Source organism: Galeopterus variegatus, unplaced genomic scaffold, assembly GCF_000696425.1.
Source record: "Galeopterus variegatus unplaced genomic scaffold, G_variegatus-3.0.2 Scaffold8489, whole genome shotgun sequence".
Classification (NCBI taxonomy): Eukaryota; Metazoa; Chordata; class Mammalia; order Dermoptera; family Cynocephalidae; genus Galeopterus; species Galeopterus variegatus.
The window spans coordinates 49181-65126 of record NW_007734600.1 but is presented as its reverse complement, the minus strand read 5'-3'; the positions used below and the strand labels follow the sequence as shown (position 1 = coordinate 65126).

At 38.4% G+C, this 15946-nt stretch overlaps 1 protein-coding gene across 1 annotated transcript in view; it reads right to left on the bottom strand.

The window, feature by feature from the left end:
• LOC103608503 (protein FAM13C-like) overlaps positions 1-15946 on the bottom strand; it is a gene marked incomplete at its 3' end in the record, with an annotated part of 55363 nt that overhangs the window by 17362 nt on the left and 22055 nt on the right. The gene's annotated exons all lie outside the window — the stretch shown is intronic.

The window sequence follows — 15946 nt, the reverse complement described above, 5'->3', positions numbered from 1 at the left end:
ACTAAAACTAATCTGGATTCAATACAACTACACACACACCAAAAATAGAAGATTTATATATGTCCGGAAGTAGCACTACTGTAGTTTTTGAGCCATGCCAAACCTCTAACACATTTTCTGTACAATAAAATAGCCCCTTTTTACCTGATACATGAGATACTAAAACAAAAATCCATGAAAAATTCAGTAAATCCAGATGACTACTACAATACAGTCAAAATATTCAAGCAATGCAGAGAAGTTGGGTCTGATATTGTGGTGGCAATAGAGACCCAGTCCCTCGTTAGGGATGTTGGTTGAAGTTAGTACATGTGCCAATGTGTCAGGCATCTTAGAAGTCATTTTTCAAAAATACTAGAATATCCTGCTGGGGCTATTTGCCAAGTCATCATCACAAGCTTTTAAAATAAAATCAGATGAATGCTTTCATATAAGATGGGGAGGAGGGGCAGGGCTGAGGGAAAGGAATGATTTAGACCTTTCAGGATCATTTCCTTAATTCTTCCCAGCTCCAGGCAAGAAGACACTGCACATGAAAAGTTTCCATTAGTATGCACCAGTTCCTTAGACTTGGTAGCTTCTTGTGAAAAATTATTTTTTCCTCTTTAAGAACCACCTTTATTGAACTATTTTGCTTATTTAAAGTGATAATAGTATGGAAATACTATTATAGTATAGAAATATGTATGCAAAGATACATTTGTTCACCAATGTGTATTTTTCCATTCTGAAAGTAAAAACAAAATCCAAAAGCAAAAATAAACCAGTAATACAGAAAAAGGAACCACAGTGAACTTGACAGAGTCAATGTGCAGATAGGAGAATTTCTGCCTAGAATAATTTATTATGGCCATCCAGGTACAGCAGGGGAAAAAAAAACGTTTTTCTAATGGTATACTATTGAGAGAATATATAAAATATTTTAAAACAGCTAAATAATTTATTCATAAGAATAAAAAAGTTTTACCTTACTGATATAATTTTAAAACAATTTAACTCATAATTATTTAGTAAATCAAAGTACATACTATCTTTAAGCCTTATCTATAGAAATCAGGGGCTGAATTTAAATTGATTGAAGTTATATGATCAGTTTGGATCAAAAAATTGTACTTTTAAACAATGTAATATCTAAATGTTACCCTCTTTGTCAGTCCATGTGAATTGTGATGTTTGCTGGATGAGAGTCAGACTTTTAACAAATTCTTTATTATTCAAGCATAGTGCTCATAAGATTTTTCTTGTTTCACTTTTTCTAAATTTATTTATAGATTTTTCACTCTTCATGTGAACACCTGGCATCCTCTTGCCCCTCCTAGCAACTTCTCTCCTCATTCCAGGAAATTTCCTATTTTCAAAAACAAGAAAGGAAAATCCTCCTTAAACACCCCCAGATTGTCCCATTTATCTGCCACCTGACAATCCATGGTTTCTTCATTCTATCTTCTCTGTCCTCAAAATCTCCTCTAGTTCCCCCTTCCTCACCCCTTGTACCAATGTCTTTCTAGAACTTTCATAGAATTTTTACATAATAGTTTAATTAAGATATAATCCACCTACTGTACAAAATTCACCCATTTAAAGTGTTAACTTCAGTGAAGTTTAGTAGAGGTACACAGCCATCACCACAGTGTTAGAACAGTTTTACCACCCCTGAAAGAAACCCATACCCATTAATAGTCACTCCCCAATTCCTTCTATCCCCAAGCCCCATGCTCTCGGCAGCCACTTATCTACTTTCTGTCTCTATAAATTTGCCAATTCTGGACATTCCATATAAATGAAATCATACAATATGTAGTCTTTTGTGACTAGTTTGAACTCCCACAGAATTTTCTTGTACTTTTCTTATGATTCTCATTTTTTCTTCCTTGTTACTGATGTACACATCTCATCTTTCTGCTAGACTTAAGCTCCTTAAAGGCAAAAGTATGTTAGAAACACCCTCAATGCCTAAGAGTCCCTTGTAAGTAGCAGATGCTTGATAAAAATGTATTGAAAATAATGAAAAGATGAATTTTGTTTTCATTGTAGTTTATTTTTTAATTCTTTTTCCTTTCTGGCTCACTAATCTTATATTTTCTACATTACTTTGTATTGTGAATCATCTTTTTCCATGAAAAATTAACAAATTTTGAATATTTACTCTACTCTACAATAACTGGGTTTTCTTTTTATTTCTCTGTTTGGATGGTCTCTTGCCTGACATCAATTCTTTCTTTGGCTTACTCATTCTCTTTAGGATCTAACTCCACTTACCTTAACTACCCTGTACTCAATGAATGCTGAGCCAAACAAGAGACCGCTTCCCTTAATTCCTTCGCTCTGTAACTTCTGATTAAGCATATTCTATACATCAATCACATCTGTTTGGGCAGTGAGAACATGATTTTAAACAAGATAAACCAGGCCCTTGCCACATGGAGTTCTTGTTGGGAAGACATACAAAAAACAAAGTATACAATAAATAAAATAATTATAGATTCTGATTAGCAATTGGAAGGAAACAAGCAGGTCATAACATTAGGAACTGGGAAAAGGGAAGACGCCGGGATCCCAAAGAACCTAGAATCTATTTGTATCCTTGTGAAAAATTTACAGCTACCCAAATACTGGCGAAGTTACTCCACACAATCGTTTTCAAGTGAGATAGCTCTGCTTGCTACTTGTTAGATATGTGACCCCGACCAAGTTACATAAATTATCTGGGTCTCAGTTTCCTTGTCTTTAAAATGGGGATAATACCATCAGCCTCACAAGGTTGTTAAATAAGATGTCACTAGAAACTCTTTCAGTGCCTGCCCTACAGAAGATAGGAACTATTGATGATGACAATACTCCTTTAAAATAATACAGGAATATTAATAATATTCCTATAAAATTCCCTTAAAGCCTAATATACTCAAACTAATGCTAAGGAATTCCTTGGAGACAACAAAAAATGAGTTCAGCAAAAGAGAACATATTTTTATGGTGAAATGCTTGTTTCAGGTTTCTGTACTAATATCAATATTGCTTTGAACATTATGTTTAGAAGCTTCAATACCTATAGGTTTCAAGAAATGGCCTTTCCAATTCTAAACTGAATTTTAACCAAAAATTTCTATTTTATTAAAACTTTACCCAGTTAGGAAAGTGTAGTTTTGTGGTTGCTGTTGTTTCCTAAGACAGTACTTTATCTAATTCTTTGGACCCACAAGGGGTTGAGAAGGGCTAGAGAGGCCACACACTACCAGATTTCTCTGGATCTAATGATTTATCTTAGAGATGAGTGAGGGGCTTTAGAGAAAGTGCTCCCTTAATCTGCTCAGGGAAGACATCTCAAAGCACTGTGGGAGGAGAACTTTTCTCTGGAATGGGTGGATAAGGGGTATTTGAGGACAGCTGACAACCAAGTCCCTGAGTCAAATAGAGAAACAAGTGGCACCATCAGCTATGTTTCTGAATTTCAAGCCTCGAGATGGCATGGAGAGTTGGGAAGAATAAGTAAGGAGTCTGGTACAGATCATCCTGAATACTGAAGAACAGAGCAGGCTCTGATGTGATATATACTCACGTGCTGCATAATGACATTTCGGTCAATGACAGACCACGTATACAACGGTGGTCTGGTAAGATTATAACAGAGCTAAAAAATTCCTTTTCTGTGTTTAGATATGTTTAGATACACAAGTACTTGCCATTGTGTTACAATTGCCTACAGAATTCAGTTCATTAATACACTGTACAGGTTTACAGCCTAGAAGCAATAGGCTATCTCATATAGGCGAGGTGTGTAGTCATTTGTATAAGTATGACAAAGAAATCGCCTAACAATACATGTCTCAGAATGTATCCCCGTTGATAAGCAACACATGCCTGTATATCCATGACTGTAATGACAGGCTGCCCTTTCCAAAGCCAAAATGTTAGTTCATGCTCCAAAGTTCTGATCTCTAAAACTCCCTTAGATCAGAACCCAAGCCCAGCCTCTCTCAGAAAAGATTCTTATGAGCTTGGAAAATCCTTTGTTCATACGAAAAAAAAATAAAGATTTTCAGTTGAGTCCCTTCCACTCCATTATATCTTAATGAAATGACCCCATGTGGGCTAATAGCTCCAGCAAAGTTCACATAAGTAATCAAGGAGCCTTCAGATGATTTTATCTTTGAGGTTTTAAGTCTCCAGCTGAGGGCCAAACATCATGGAGCAGAGACAAGACCTTGCTACTGTGCCCTAAGTGAGCTCCTGACCCACAGAAACCAGGAGAGGTAATAAATGATTAGTGTCATTTTGAGTTTGGGGGTTATTTGTTACACAGCAATAGATAACTAAAATAGACCTTTCCTCTATTCTAAGATACCATCAATTATAAAAGCCCCTATCAGTTTAATTAATCAACACCTTTTTAGGGAAAAAAATGCCACATTTAATGCACCCATCAATTTTAAGATACATTCAGATATGAGAAAAGTGAAAGTGTGAAAAGATGCATATGTGTGCATCAAAGAAGTACAGAACATGCCCAGTAGAGCACAGCACATCAAAGACACAAGAAGTCTTATCAGGAGACACATCCAGAAAAAACAACTGCAAGAGTCTAATCTGGAAGACTCAAAAACTTCACAGGCAATGGAGGAGGAAAACCCAATCCTTAGTTGGCCAGTTTTAAAAAATAATTTCATGCTTCCCCTTACAGAAAGAAGGCAAAAGGAAAGGGGTTATCATCTTATTGAATTAATAGAACAATAGCTTTCAAAGGTATGGTGCTGCCAGTTGTCATTTATTCATAAAGATATAAAAGAAAAAATAGAAAAAAAGCAGTAGTACTCAATCAAATTTATCTGCCTCCATTACAGAGATTTACCCAGACACACTAGCCAGGGCTCACTCCCTTGCTGAACCCATACCTCTGTTCTACATGGACTCCACTGCCTGGCCAGTGTCAAGGTCAACCAGGGCTGCCAAAGAAAGTCCTCAGAGTAGAGGACATACCTGTGGATGACTGAGAATTAACATTTTCTCCCCATGCCCAACCTCTCTCCCAAAGGTGGCAACATCTGGACAGGAAATAAAAAACACCTTTGAATACCTTTGACCATTTAAGCTTCTTCATATCTTTGTTTGTAATTGGCTGTGACAACCAGCTCAAAAATTCTAGAACATTAAGGCAACAGGTTTATCCTGAAATAACTGAGATGTATTTTCACTTAAAAAAGAACTACAACATACCAAGCGTTTTGATAGTTGAGGGGGTAATTTAAAGGTAAATAAGACATCCTTGCCCCCAAAGAACTCTTAAAGTCTACTGTTTGACAAAGAGCAAAGTGTGAGAGGACAGACTCTTGCTTACTTCTGTGTTAATGTGTTTGTCAAATGGTCAGGTCCAAGCTGACCAAGGTGGGCAAAGGAAGGAAAACCCAAGACCCTCTGCTCCATGCCTGTCTCCCTGCCACCTGGCCAGGGGTTGCCTGGATGGGCACCCAGAAGAAGAGGCATCTTATAGTTTTTCCTACTCCCTGCCATCTTCCTCTACCCTCTTCCTCACCCCCAATATGTCCCAAGTCCAGCCTCAGTGGAGTGATTTGTTGGTTCTCTGAGGTACACAGGGACCATCAAACTGACTGTGCTCTGAGGTGTTTCATAAGAAAGCTTCCAAGAGACAGAGGTCACTTAAGTTATTTTTTGTTCCATGGGCAGAGGCTAGGATTTTGTGCACAATGACAAAGAAAAGATGTCTATTAACTTGAGAGGCTCAAAATCCTAGCTTAGTTAAGGAAAAATTAGCTGCCCCTAAGCAGGAATGGAGAAATATGACATTTTGTCATTGGGATTTTAGTGAGTTCAGCTGACTCTTGTAGAATTTGGGAGAGTCTAGTTTTGATCCAATGGCATGGCCATTGCTTCAGGCCCTTCCAAGTTCCACAATTTTTACAAACCCATGACCCTGAAGAAAGAAAAGAGTTTTCCATCCTAATCTCAGTTCTTGCCCATCTACACTAGCTTGACAAATTGGAGTGGTATCTTTGGGCCTCAAAACACATGCATCTCCTAAATCATTTTTCCAAGATGTGATCAATCGAAACATTAAATCTTCTCATACTTGCGGGTTTTTTTGTGTTCATTTTACTCCAAAATTGATAAAACTTTATTTTCTTCAACTGCTGGCTTAAATTTTAAATTAAGTGGTTTGATAACAATTGCTAATAACAATGCCTTTCATTTATGGAAGCACGTGCTTCCCAAGGGCTCTAATCATCACGTGATTAATATATCTGATATCTTCATAGTCTAAAAAAGCATATATATTCAATTATTAGGATGAAGAAGGGAAAATGTTGCCAATCTACCCTATCCTATAACATACTAGAGTTCCTCTTACCTTAAAGTTACACCTGTTGGTGAAAGTAACTTAAAGTCCTTTTAAATAATTGAGGAGCTTTAAAGACTTTTACCCCAATTAAAAGAACTGTTCAAATATTACATTACTGTCATAGTTGGGGTAAAGAAGGCCCTGGCAGAGCTAATTTAAATTTCCTTTAAGAAATGCATGTGTATTATTTAAAATGTTCTGGTCTGTTAAGAAATAGGGCACTAAGAGAATACTTTCTTTAAATGTATTTTTTAAAAATAATTTATGGCTATCTTAGACATTATTTCAACAGAAAAATAAACTAAATCATGGAGAAGTGCAGGCATAGGTTCAAAATCCACACTTATCCATGAAGTAGGATCTCCTCTGATCCTATTTCTTTATGTATATAATATAGAGACATTATCTAGTTAATTGTATTGTTGTAAGAATATCTAGTAGAAAATAGACATTTTTTCCTTTTTTTTCATTGTATATGTTTGTGGGGTACAGTTTATTGTGTCAATACATCCATGTATTGTATTGCGATCTAATCAGAACAGTTAGCAAACCTATCACCTAAACATTTATCATTTCTTTGTGGTTATAACATTCAAGATACTCTTTTCTGGCTATCCTGAAATATACTAGTATTAGCTATTGTCACCCTAGGGCAGCAGAGCTTATTTATTCTTCCTATCTCACTGTAACTTTGCAACTTTGTACCAGTCTGCCAACCTTTCCTTTCCTTACCTCTGGCAAACTCTATTCTACTCTCCATTTCTCTCTCTCTCTTTTTTTTCTCTCTTTTTAATTATTTTCCTTAATTGATCCATGATAATTGCATATCTTTATGGAGTACAATATGATATTTGGGCACATTCATACTGTGTGAAATGATCATATCAGGGTGCTTAGTGTATCCATCACCTCAGTCATCTGTCACCTCTTTGTGTCAGGAATGTTCAACATCATCTTGACTAGCTATTCAAATACACACAGTACTCGGTTGGTGACTGAGGTCTCTCTATATTACTACAGTCCACTAGACCCCATTCTTCTTATCTCTCCACTATTTTGTATCCACTGATCACCCTCCCCCCACCCCTCCTAACCACTAATCTACTCTCTTCTATGAGATCAACTTTTTTAGCTTCCACATGAGTGAGAACATATGGTATTAGAAACTATTTAAATTATCTTGTCTATTTTATCCACTTTTCAAATCAAATAATATTCATTGAGCACCTGATCTGTTCCAGACATTAAACTAGGCACTTTTTAACCTACATTTCCTCTTTTAAAACAAGGAGGTGAGTTTTAGTCTCCCAGTTTTCCTCAGTGAGAAAAATGAAGGGAAGAGAAGACAGATGACTTGCCTACGGCAGAAAGATTGCCTTTCATACAAGGGATGTCTTCCTGAAGACTTTGCAAACTCTGATTGACATTTATGTATTTTAAGACTATTCCCATGACAAAAGATATTGAGTATTTATGCTCACCAGCTAAAGTGGAAATGTTTCCATAAAATAAATACGGATTATAATCAATAGGCATAAACAGTTTTAATATTATGTAGTTCTTAACCAGTTTTGGGGAACTGCATTATTTCAAGTTGTTTGCATTAAGAGAGACTTAATACTTTATATCAATACTAATTCAAAACTTGCACACATAGGACCACATCGTATCATTTGACTGAGCTAGAGAGCCCAGATCCTAACCCTAACCTCCCAAACCCAAATTCAGAGCTCTTAACACTATATGTTTGAACAAGCTAAGTTTCCTACGAAACTGAGAAGTATCCCATGTAAATCAGTGGGAACACAGTCACAGTTAACAAAACGTAACAGCTGGGGTGTACTCAAGTGTAAAATCAATACAGTATGCAATAGAGTATAAAAGAAAGTCATAAGGCTCTAGGGTGTTCAGTGGCATTTGTTTTTTCTCTTCTACTGCTTGTGAGTAAAGGATACAGGGATTTTGAAGTGAGGGAGGTTTATAAAGAAACTAAGGTCATCTCTGTAATGAGCTTCACAGATGGGGGGGGGGGGCAGGATTTACCAGCTGGGTGAGAGGCTACAGTAGCCGCCCTGGATGTTTTGACAATGGACTTACCCAAAATCTAGTTACCTCTCTCCAGAAATCCTCATATTTCTGCTCCTGCCCCACTGAGAAATTAGGCCTGTGCAAGCCTCCAACTCTCCAGTTACAATACAGCATTAAATTTACAAAAGGCCCCAAACAGGATGAGGAGTGAAGAAAAGCAAAAGGCAAACAGCTGGTCATGATCACGTTGCTCCGCTCCCTAATTGTGCTGGTATTCCCACTGCCATGCCCACGCCTGGAAATGTGCTTACATTGACTTTGGGACCAGCCTGATCCCTCAAAGCTAATAAGGCTTCTTAGATTTGACCACTGGAACTCCTAGGATTCAGGAACTGGCTATCCCTGCAGCTTTATGGGCTTTCTGGGTTTCTGACTACATTCAATCATCGTTCAAATATTTGGTTCCTATCAGATGATACCATTTATGGTCTTCTTAGTTCCTGCCCTCAGGGAGCTCACAGAGTGGTGATGGTGGTGGTGCTGGAGAAGGGGGATGACACAAATCATAAACAGGCAATTACAGTAGAGTATGATCAATGCTACAATAGCATAAAGACAAGTGTGAGATGCTTTGAGAACACATTGGATGACACCAAGCCCAGTTCTTAGGAGAAGTACCACTGAAGTGGCTTAAAGGACAAAGGAGTATCAACTGGAAGAAACAGAGATGGGGAGACAGAATGCACCAAGGCAAACATGTAAGTGACAGCATGGCATGTCTAAGGAACTCAGAGTGGGTCACTATGTTTGGAGTAAGAGTCGAAGGTGGGGATGGTAACCAACGAGGCAGGAGAGGCACAGGCAGAGGCCAGGTCACAAGAATCATTTATGTGTTAAGAGTTTGGGGCTTTATTCTGAAGGCAACAGCAAGCCACTGAATATTACAAGGAAGGCAATTTAGATTTGCACTGGAGGAAGATCATCTCGGGCTTGTGTGGCAAATGGGTTACAAAGTGAAGACAAGGAGTGGAAGAAGGAAGACAGACAATCAGAGCAAGCAAACAAGAGATGACTGTCACTTGGATCACAGAGGCGGCAGTCAGTAAGGAGAAAAACTAATTTGTTCAGGCGATATTAAAGAGGTAATGGATGTGGTTGCATGTAAAAGAGGAGGGACTAACGGTGATGCTAAACCTCTAGCTGGGAATATGGGATGAATGTTATTGCTGCTCCCTGAGATGGACACAGGAAGAGAAATAGTATTCAGGAACGCTGGGCATGAGAAGCCCATGAAGCATCCAAGCAGGCAATGATAGATAGACGGGCTGGAATCTTAGAGACAGAACAGGGATGGGAATATATATTTGGGAATGAGATCAGGGTGACAAAAACCACAAGTGGGGTAACAATATTCAGAATGTGCAAAGAGGGAGGAGAAAACCTGGAAGAGAACCCTGAGGAACGCCAATATTTATGGAACTGTGATATATTGCTAAATTAAAAATCAAGCTGCAAAAGAATGTATATATAGTAAGAGCCCCCGGGGAGAATTGGAGAGGAAGATCGCGTGTGTGTGTGTGTGTGTGTGTGTGTGTGTGTGTGTGTGTGTTACTTTGTACTTATGTTTTTTTATGTGGAACAAGTTAATTTATAAATTACTCAATTGCTTGAATTGTTTAATGAGTACTGAGTAAAATGATGTGTATTGCTTTTATAATTTAAAATAAGAACATTTAACTTAAAAAAAATTAAGAGACAGGCAAATGGAAAGGAGATTGCAAAAAAGACTATGACAAGAGATGGGAAGAAAATGCACAGAGTGGAGCTTGTCCTGGAAGCTTCCATAAAGGAAGCTTGTTTTCTGACCCTACATGTTAATGAATGCTAAAGAATGTTAACTCCACAAGGAAAATCAGGGTAAAGCAACAAAAGAAACATTAAATATTAGTAAAAGTACACTTAACAATGTGACTTCTGTGATAAGATGTTATAATGTTCTTTAAACATGTGTTTTTTTTTAACAGGTGCTACTGTTTCTTACAGTCTATTTATGTTAAATGTTAATTAAAGACATATGATCTTCAAAAACAAGCAATCAAAAATCATGGCTATTGGGACTACTGGAGCAGTTAGTCTGCACTTATACGTATGACAACACAAGCTTTAAGCCTTCCTACTAGAGCTTGGTCATATCTGCCAGTGCAGAGGAAGGCAAACTGCACCTTCGTCAAGTCTGTCCTTCCTACTCAGCCACATGGCCTCTCAGACCTATTACAGAAGCTGGTGAATTATTTTGACTTTAAAAGGTCACTACAATTTTAATAACAGTAAATGCTAATTTCCGTAATTTTAGTATAAATTAAATACTTATGTATATGCTTTAAACCATCTCCCTTTGAGTTAAAGTTTAAGCCCCCTTAAATGCCTCTTACTATAGAGCATCACACTCCCAGGAAAATCCACCTTTTATTTTCCTTTCAGCTGAGAAGGCAAACAGCCTGTTGATATGGAATCTCCACCATGTGATTTTCTGAAATTATTAAACTGTCTGCTATCCTTTGCTTTCAAAGGTCCCACAATGTCTCATTTCACATGCTCCTTGTTTATTCTATTTAGTTTACCAAGAATCAAATTATTCTTCTGTTCTCAAAGCAGTCATGAGAAAATCCAAAATTACCATCATAAAAATTACCCCAGCTATTCAAGATTCTCTGCTAATATCAAGCAGAGATCTTCAAATTCACAGAAAGCACCATACATGAGCAGGTGGGAAAAAGGGGGCTTCCACTTCTGGTTATGAGTAAACTCTGTGGTTCTTTGGTGGCTATTTATTCGAATATTTCCTGAATACTTTCTATGCTGCCAGGGACAGTGATAGCTGTGGGACTCCAGTAGCAAGCAAAACAGACCATCACTCAGGAAACAAACAATCAAAAACAAGAAAAAAGTTCCGGGCTTTGTCAAGTCAGTGCAGATTCACCCCCATTTCCTACCTTCTATAAAAAGAATGGATGATAGGATCAATAAGCCTAAGAGTCACTCAAGACACAAAATATCTCTGAGGAGATCCCTCTGCACCCAGACCAACCTCAGTTCATACCCTTTTCTCTCTCAATACAGTCTCCTCATTCCAGGGCTGTCTGTCTTACTCCTGCCTTATTTATGTCCCATGGATCCTAGGTGGTCTACCTCAAATCCTATCTCCCCCAATGACTTGAGGTCCTGTGTTTCTCCTGGGCTCTTCTGTCATTCTCTGTGGCATTTAATTCTGTACAGCTTTGTTTTGTAGTATATGCAGTATCTGTGTGCTTGGCCTATGTTCCCCAAGGGAACCTAGGGAGAACTTTGGGCCTTGAGGAGCTGTTTTACTGAGTCAATGAGAGACTGCCAAACACTAACTGCAGCTTGCATTTGCAGCATGTGAACTTTTCAAACTGCATTCCCATCTATTAGCGTAACTTACCAAGTAGGTTCCTTAAATAAGTGCATCAAAGTACATGGAGAGTATCAGAGTTTTAAGTGCTTCTCTTATCTACATTATTATTAGGCCTAACAATTTTTCATAGATAGTGATCATGTAAAATCCAACCCAGACTCTTTCTTACAAGTTCTGAACAAATTTAAATCTGACAGCTTTGGGTCTTTCTATAGAACACTGAACTCCATCCAAGTGCTAAACAGAACATGGCATTAGACAAGGGAGCCTCACAGCTTTCAACACTGGGCTCTACACATGTTCCTGCATCAACAGGCACATGTCTCTCTTCCATTCCATTGCACCAGTCATTGAAGATTTTAAGGCAAGCCTGACTGTTCTCATAAAATATGGAACAGTTAACATAATGGAGAATCACATCATTCCAACATTCTGCCTTTAAAGACTCTGTGAAAGCATCAAATCACTCCCGTCTTTAGAACCCATGGTTCTGGCTTTTTGTTTTTTCTTTCAAGGAGGCTATAAAAGGCAAGGGAAGGGAGAGGGTAAATAATATTTCTCATAAACCAGAAATGCCTAAATAGATTTTAATTTCACAAAAACTTAATTTTAAAAACGTTTTATAACTGGGATATGTTAAAAAGACAGGATAAAAATGGAATACTATGTAGTGTGCTATCTCAAATTAAAAACCAATTAACAACAGTAAGAAAGGAAATCCTGACAAGAAAATTATTCCAAGATATCTAAGGAGAAGAAAAGTATTGGAAATAGCAATATCTTGTAGGTGCCTAACATTCACTTACAGTATGGCTTCATGTCCATTTCAATGGTAATTCAAAGATTCCAAGTCTCCAACATTAGGTAAACAGTAATACTCCAATAATACCCTCAGTAATATGTCAAAGATGCTAGACTTTGAAGGGGGAGGGGGTCCACAATGGTGCAAAATATTAACTCCCTCTTAAAAGGTCTCTATTTACAATGTTAGCACAAAGCAGGACCAACTCTACAGAGACAACCCTTGTCAAAGGCTGCACAAACTGCCTCTACATCTAATTACCCAGTTAACACCATTATGACCATTATCTATAAGATTTTTATCAGACTCTGCAGCCACAGGTAGAATATATAATGGTTTTGCCTCAAAGGTGGTCTCCATTTAGAAAGCATGCTTTATTCCACACAATAACATCAGATAATACATTTGGACTGAATTAAACATTCTAAACAAAGGCAATCCATGAAAAGTTTCTATGTGGACCTGGGAAAAGCCTAAGAAAAACCTGTTAAACCCCAATACTAATGGTAGCACCACTCGCTCTGAGGAAGTTTTTGATTTGGAAACCTAGCAATTATCTGGAATGAGGAAATAACTTAATACCCAGATGTGAACTCAAAAGCATTTAGAGCTTAATTGACAGATATCCCACCTCTCTAACCCAATGGCCACACTCCGGTGCTTCAAACTAATTTCCATAGAGCTTCAAGATACAGGAAACCCTGAAGGGAGACAAGATTCCACCAAGTGAGTGATGTTGAGAATAAGTGAAGAAAGTCCATGAGAAGAGATTCTGAAATCTGGTCACATCACTTCCCCAAATTAAAGTGTCTACCAGCTCTCCATTGGCTGCCCCTTGCTTCCTAATCTGGGATCAAGTCCACAGGGGATAGGAATGGGCAGCGTTAGGAGCTGTGCAGGGGGATAAAGGCCACAAGATACATATTGGAATGATAGCTCTATGAGGGCCACTCTCTCATCAGACTCGTTCCTCATAATATCACATAGAGGTACTCAACAAATATTTGTTGACTGATGAGTCCTTAACACAGCATAGTTTCCTGGAACATCACACTTAAATGAGTATTTAGAGAGAAAAAACATTTTCCTCATTAAAACAGATATAAAAATGAACTGCAGTATCCTTAAGACTTTTTAAGTTGACATGCATGTACCAACCAAGGTTTTAGCTTCAAACAATAGAAACAAACTCTAAATAACTTAAGCAAAGAATAAATGAATTGGGAAGCTTACAGAATAGCTCAAAGGGCTGGAGAACCAGACAAGGAACTAATAGTCAAGGGACACAACAAAACTGTGCTCGGAACGGATTCAGTGTGGACACTTCTGCCACCCTGAACACTCTGCACCCTGACGCCACTGACTCTAAGACTATTAAGTTATTATTTTATTTTTTTAAGAAAAAAGTGAGTAATGCTGCTCATCAAACTGTATCACAGCATTGATTAAAAGGAATATCCTGATTTCAGCAGTGTTAAAATGTTGTGAATATGTGAATCTTAGGATTGATGAAAAGTGGTCAGTTTTGCAGCATGCAATGTACATACCACTGACTTAGCAAAGGGCACCACCACCACGCCCACTGCACACAGCCCAGATCTCCTTTCTTGCTACATCTACCCCCAGAGCTCCCTTCTTTGTGCTATAGGCTCTCAAGCCATGACTGTGGTAGGCAGTGCTGACTGGCAGAATGCATATTGTGCCCCTGTCTTAGCTGAAAGGGAGTCTGGAAAAGCAAATACTGGCCTTTTCAAAATCTATAAAGAAAAAAAAAAAGATTCTGCTTTTTTTCCCTGCTGTGGGAAATTCTCCAAGCACCACAACAGAGTTCAGATGCTTGGCAGCTAAAATAGAATAATAAATATCCTCTATAGGGAGATTTCAAAGAAACTGCCTCTTATGGTAAAAGTTCAGTCTCCTCTGTTGCTAGAACTTAGAAACAGAAAAATGTTTGAGAATCACCAGAACAAGAAAACTCCTCAGGATGGAATCCAAGGCCCTCACAATCCAGCCCCTAGAAACTTCCCATCTAGCTCCATCATCTCATGCATTCCACATCCTATAATCCAGGATGACAATTAGGTGACAGCTCTTGAATTGCCATTATCACTCATGTCTTCACGCACTGTGTTCCCTCAGCTTAGAAAACCTCCTTTCTACTGACTCTTGAACCAAAAACCACCTCTTGCGTGAGCTCTTCCACACAGTCCCTCTTTGTGGTCTTTCAGCACCTTATGCCTATCTCTATTGTTAAAAGAAGAGGTCCTCACTCAATATCTGAACAAAAAGCTGAATTTATTGCTTGCTGAAGCAAGAGAGAGTTGCACTTTAAGAGACATTTTCCCTTTTCAAAGCAGAGAGAGCTCATCTTATAAAGAGTTTGGAGACCCTTAGAGTTCAGGGACTGGCAGATTTCCAGAAGCTGGAACTTTTAGGCATTAGTTGACCTTTAGCTGCAGAAGCAAAGCTGGAGTGACAATGCTGTTGACTGGCTGTCTTGCAGCAGCGTGTGCCCTAGCGTTGAGCTGTTGCTGACTGTCTGTCTTGTAACTGTGTGTGCTGGCAGGTGCACTGGCTGGTTGGCTTATAGAGGCATGAATAATTGCTGAAACAAGTTGTGACTGGCCAATTTAAACAGGTATAAAACAGCTTCTGATGGTTACTAGGAACCACGACCACAGAACAATCAGACTTTTCCTAAGAGAAAAGGAACTTTTCACTTCCATTCTCACTTTTGTGACAATATACTAGGATATAATAACCACACCAATAGCTAATAGCTAACTTTCTAACATTTCTTGAGCTCTTACTATGTGGCAGACATTACAGTAAGTACTTTAAAAGGATTATCTCATTTAATTCTTCAAACAACCTTATAGGTGAGTACCATCATCCCTCATTTTACAGCGGGTTAACCTTGGGTGCCTCACTGGGATCTATGTACAAGCTGAATGACAACAGAGGCTGCACTCTTACCAGCACACAATAAGGACTCTGCTGACTGTTCTTATCGCACTCTCCACCATGCCAGATAACACCCCTGCCCCAGCACAGGCACCAGCTCTCATCTCTCTTAGTGCCCACAGCTAAAGTGGATCAGGGCCTCTCATGCAGAGGCCCCCTCAAATGTATGCTGTTACAGGAATAAAGAGGGACCTGAATCACCCTATAATATTCAAAACCCAGTCTAAAGATCAGTAAACTCTGCATCTCACCATCTAACCATGCCAAAGTTGATAATAAACCAACTTCCTGTACAAACTGTCAAGTATGTCTGCGATTTTTAGAAAGGCAGGCTGCAAGATCATATATTCTATCTGCTTGCCAG